Below are 6000 nucleotides of genomic sequence, written 5' to 3'. Positions count from 1 at the left end.
ACAGCCTCACCAAACAAATTACAACAAGTACAAGTTATCAAATCTCTCTAATGTTGCCTTCCATAATCTTAAAAATATTTTTCATTGTGCAAAAACATCTGCCACAATCTTTCTGCTGCTGTTTAAAACTTATGTTTTCACAAACCAAAAAAATTCTCTTGAGTTCCAGGGAGCTGAATTGAAGGATCCACCTTAAACAAGTCAGATATACCCCTCTCAATTCCCTGGTCCTAAAAAATATTTTTCCTAAACTTAACTTTGTCCTCTGTTCTGCCAATACCTTAAACAAGTGTAAAAGACACCAGACATTTCCGTACCACAAACACCAGAGAGGAGCAAATAGACCAACTAGCCCAGGATAAAACCAGCACCCAGCTTTCTTAGATCCCCCCCCCAAGATGATGCCCACAAATAAGAAGGAAGCACTCTTGAAAATCTGCCATCCAAATTCCTTTAACCTATTGTGCCTAACCTCCCATCTTTTTATTATAAGAGATGAAAACATAATGGTCTGTCCTGTCCCTTTAAGAGACAAGCCCCACCCACTCCCACTCCCCTTCTGCCAAGGCAAGTGACTCTTCCTTCCACTTCCAGCCTGTGAGCTCTTTCTGCCCTGTCTCTCTTTGGAAAAGGTGGCTGCTGCTGTGGCTCCTCTCCTCCCCCATCTCTCTGTCTCTTTGTCTCTCTTTCTCTCTCTCTCTCCCCTTCCCTTTCCTCCTATAACCCATTAAATAAACTATACCCAAGCCCTCTCTCCACATGGCATGCCTATCAGTCTCTGCCTCTCACATGCCACAGCTTCTCGTGGACTAGCTGCCCCACCAACGACCCACGGAGCTCTGTCACCCACCATGGTTTCTCACCCACCTGGGACTTACACCTGCCTGGGACCTACAGAGGCCTCAGGTGGTGGGACCAAGAGCAGTCAGTGCTCTTAATCTCTGAACCATCTCTCCAGTCCCAACTCTTAAGAGTCTTATGCAGGCTTATAGTCAATATGAACCAACTGTTCCTTTTACATTGTCTCTCCTTGATCTAGAGATATTTTACTTCCCTTTGACAGAGTTATTCTCAAAAGTTTTTCTCACTGGGGATGAATATTTACTATAAAGGATTAATTATTCAGAAAAATATCAGGACAAAGTGTTCTTGTGGGACACCTAACAGTAGAAGTAGTGGCTGTTTCTGAATCTTTTGGCTTGCCCTTTTCTGAAGGGAAATGGAGGAGGACTAGATCTGGGAGTGGGGAAGTAGAGGGAGGGACTGGAAGAAGAGGAGAGGAGGAAAATTGCAGTTGGGATGTAATATATAAGAAAAGAATAAATTTTTAAAAAGAAATTAGCAAAATAATGTATCCATCAATTTTGAAATGCTAGCAGGAGAAGGCATATATAATGATGTTCAAGGACAGATTACATATCCTCCTGAGGCTTAAGAACTAACAAATAAAGAGACAGAAATCTTTAATAAACAAATAAATTTAAAAAAGAACTAACAAATGTTTTGGCCCTGTAAAGCATTGGTTAAGTTACCAGACTCTGAAAGAAAGACATTGAAACTTTCTAAAATTAGACAGGGGCTTGATGAGCCATATTGAGACTTTATTTCTTAACTGGGAATCAATCTACCTCAAGACCCAGAAATACCACTCATGGGCACATACCCAAATGATGCTCAATTATATGACAAGGACACCAGCTCAACTATGTTCATAGAAGCATTATTCATAATAGCCAGAATCTTGAAACAATCTAGATGCCCCTCGACTGAAGAATGGATAAAGAAGGTAAGCCAGACCCAAAAAGAGGAACATGGGATGTTCTCACTCATATTTGGTTTCTAGCCATAAATAAAGGACATTGAACCTATAATTCGGGTTCTTAGAGAAGCTAAATAAGAAGGAGAACCCAAAGAAAATCATATAGGCATCCTCCTGAATATTAAACTTCATCAGGCGATGAAAGGAGACAGAGACAGAGACCCACATTGGAGCACCGGACTGAAATCTCAAGGTCCAAATCAGGAGCAGAAGGAGAGAGAGCACAAGCAAGGAACTCAGGACCGCGAGGGGTGCACCCATACACTGAGACAATGGGGATGTTCTATCAGGAACTCACCAAGGCCAGCTGGCCTGGGTCTGAAAAAGCCTGGGTCAAAACCGGTCTCGCTGAACATAGCGGACAAGGAGGACTACTGAGACCTCAAGAACAATGGCAACGGGTTTTTGATTCTACTGGACCTATTGGTTTCGTGGGAGCCTAGGCAGTTTCGTGGATGCTCACCTTACTAGACCTGGATGGAGGTGGGTGGTCCTTGGACTTCCCACAGGGCAGAGAACCCTGATTGCTTTTTGGGCTGACGAGGAAGGGGGACTTGATTGGGGGAGGGGGAGGGAAAGGGGAGGCGGCGGTGGGGAAGAGACAGAAATCTTTAATAAATAAATAAATAAATTTAAAAAAAAGTCTAAGACAAAAGTAAAAAAAAAAAGAATGGATAAAGAAAATGTGGTACATTTACACTAAGGAGTATTATCCAGCAGTAAAAAACAATGACATAAGGAAATTTTCAGGCTAATGGAAAAAAATTATTCTGAGTGAGGTAACCCAGACAAAGAAAAACAGACACAGTATGTACAGTATGTACTCATTCATAAGGGGATATTAAATATTAAAGCAAATGACTGGAATTAGGGGACATTTAGGGTAATGTGGAAACTTGGGGCAATAGTCACTCCAAGAATTCTGTGAGAGTGACCCTAGCAAGGACTCCTAGCAATAGTAAAAATGGAGCCTGAACTAACCATCTTCTGTAACCAGGCAGGGTTCTAGTATTGGACTGGGTCACCAATTCAGTCACAAAACTTTTAATCTACAATCTATCTTGCCTGCAAGATGAGGCAATGGAGGCATAGAACTTTTGGGAGTAGCCAATCACTGGCCTAGTTTCAGGCCCAAACCACAAGAGAGAGCCCATGGCCAACATGGCCTAGATGACCAGGAAGTCGGAACTAGATAGCTCAGAGACCTAGGATTAAAAAATAATAATAATAAAATAAAAAATTCCTAATGATATTCTACTATATTCATAGATCAGTGCCTAGTCAAATTATTGTCAAATAGACTTTCTCCAGCAGTTGATGGGAGCAGATGCAGAGGCCCATGTTGCAAGGGGGGGTACTTGGTCATCCCAGCCACCTGGCTAGCTTAGCCTCAAAATAACCACACTGAAACTGTATTAATTAAATCACTGCTTGGCCCATTAGCTCTAGCCTCTTATTTGCTAGCTCTCACATCTTGATTTAACCCATTTCTATTAATCTGTGTATCACCACGTGGCAGTGGCTTACCGGGTAAAATTCCCATTATCTGTCTCCAGCAGATTCATGACGTCCCTCCAACTCTGTTTTCTTTCTCCCAGAATTCAGTTCTGTCTTCTCCACCTGCCAAAGTTCTGCCCCATCAGGCCAAGGCAGTTTCTTTATTCATTAACCAATACAAGCAACACACAGAGGGGACTCCCACATCAGACCCATAGCCAGACATTAGGTGGGAAGAGAGCCCAAATTGGTAATCTCTACCAGGGTCCCTTCCCTTGGAGCTCAAAAACCCAACAGAAGAGGACAAAGAAGGACTGTAGGAGTCAGAGAGGTCAAAGTTACTAGAGCACAGGCCACCCAATCAACTAAGCAGGGCTCATAGAGGCTCACAGAGACTGAAAGGGCAATCACAGAGCCTGCATGGCTCTGCATATATGTGTTATGGTTGTTAGCTTGGTTTTTTTTTCCTGTGGAATTCCTATCAGTGGAAGTCGGGAAGATTTTTTTACCTGCTCTTGGGACCCTCTTTCTCCTACTGGGTTGCCTTGTCCAGCCTTGATATGATGGTGTGTGCCTAATCTTATTGTCTATTATTATGTCGTGGTCTGTTGATATCTCTGGGAAGCCTGCTCTTTTCTATAGAAAAACAGAGGACTGGATCTGGGAGAGAGGGAGTTTGGGAAGGACTAGGAGTTGTGGAGGGAAGGGAAGCTGTGATCAGGATGTATGGTTAAGATCAAGTAACAGCTTATGCTGGAGAGTATGTGGAATAAGGAGAACACCCCTTCATTGCTGGTTGAATTCAAACTTATACAGCCATTATGAAAATCAATAGACAATTCCTTAGAAAGCTGGGAATTAACCTACCTCAGGATCCAGCTATACCACTCTTGGGCATATACCCAATAGATGCTTCATCCTACTATGGAGATACTTGCTTAACCATGTTCATTGCTCATTTATTCATAATATCCTGCAAACAACCTAAATGTCGCTCAACAGATGGATAAAGGAAACATGATCCATTTGCACAATAGAATACTAGTCAGCCATTAAACAAATGAAATCATGAAATTCACAGGTAAATGGAACTAGAAAAAAATCATTATGTGTGAGGTAATCCGGTCTAAGAAAGACAAATATGGTAAGAATTTGCTTATATGTAGATATTATCTGTTAAGTCAATGATAATCAAACTACAACCCTTAGAACTACAGAAGGTAGATATAGAGTAAGAGACTAGGGTAGAGGGAAGGATCTTCCTAGGAAAAGAAAATAGAATAGAAAGTTATAGATGAATGGGAGTGGGGTTGGGATGAGAGGATTAAGTGTGGAAAAGAAAGGGAGATGAAGGAGGGAATATGAGGACAGACAACTAGAATTAGAGTCATTTAAGGGGTAGCATGGTAACCTATTACAGTAGAAGCTTCCTAAAATAAATACATATGTAGGCAGAAGCTGCTCCTTCATTTCCTGGCTACCCAGACCAGAAATAATCACACAAAAACTATATTAATTGAAATATTTTGGCCAATAGCTTAAGCATATTTCTAGCTAGCTCTTACATCTTAAATTAACCCATTTTTATTATTTTATATCTTACCATGAGGCTCGTGATTTACCAGTACGATGCGCAAGTGTCTTTCTCCTCCAGCAACTACATGGCATCTTCCTGACTCCACGTTCTTTCCTCTTCTACCTCCTTGGAATTCCCTCCTTACTCAATTCTGTTCTGCTATAGGACAAAGGAGCTTCATTCATTAGCCAATGGTATTCACAGCATACAGAGAGGAATCCTACATCATACATATATGAAGGATATCTAAATAAAATCACCAAATAATGGGGAGACAGAGCCCAGGTGGCTATCTCTTGTCACCAAAATAGCTTCCAGTACCAGGAATAAGTTACATCTAATTGAGATATTGGCCAAAGGGTTCCCATGGGAATCCCTAAACTACCCAGGATGTTGCCAAAAATATAGGTTGTTCGACACAAACTGACAGCAAGGTCCTATTGCTGAAGACAACACTTACACAACTTATTAAACGTGGAGAAGTTGAGCTGGTGCCTACATAGAGCCTTGACCTCTACATTCTGTTATCTTTGATACAGGAAGATATTCTTCACACTACTAAAAGAGAAACACCAACCCAGCCACAAGCCCTTTGATCTACAGTGGTGTCGTGCTTGCAAGATATTCTAGGGCAATGGTAGCACAAGATTTATGGGAATAACTAATCAATATCTGATTTGGAACCCACACCTGACACTGTTTAGGAGACCAAGAACCTGATACTAGATAGCCAGACACTTAGGATAGATAAAAGCAAATACAACTGTTCTATTAAAAGAATGCAGCAATTGGGGGGCTGGAGAGATGGCTCAGTGGTTAAGAGCATTGTCTGCTCTTCCAAAGGTCATGAGTTCAATTCCCAGCAACCACATGGTGGCTTACAACCATGTGTAATGAGGTTTGGTGCCCTCTTCTGGCCTGCAGACACAGACAGAATATTGTATACATAATAAATAAATAATAAAAGAATGCAGCAATTAAATGATTCCGAATGGCATTCTGCTATACTCATAGATCAGTGCCTTGATCAGCCATCATCAGAGAAACTCTTAACAACAGTTAAAATACAGTTTTAATACAGACCCACAGGCAGACAATATGCAGAGAG

The sequence above is a fragment of the Alexandromys fortis genome, unplaced genomic scaffold, assembly GCF_014885135.2.
Source record: "Alexandromys fortis isolate MF-2015 unplaced genomic scaffold, M_Fortis_MF-2015_v1.1 scaffold_246, whole genome shotgun sequence".
NCBI lineage: Eukaryota > Metazoa > Chordata > Mammalia > Rodentia > Cricetidae > Alexandromys > Alexandromys fortis.
The sequence above is the reverse complement of the archived record's forward strand: the minus strand, read 5'-3'. Positions refer to the sequence as shown.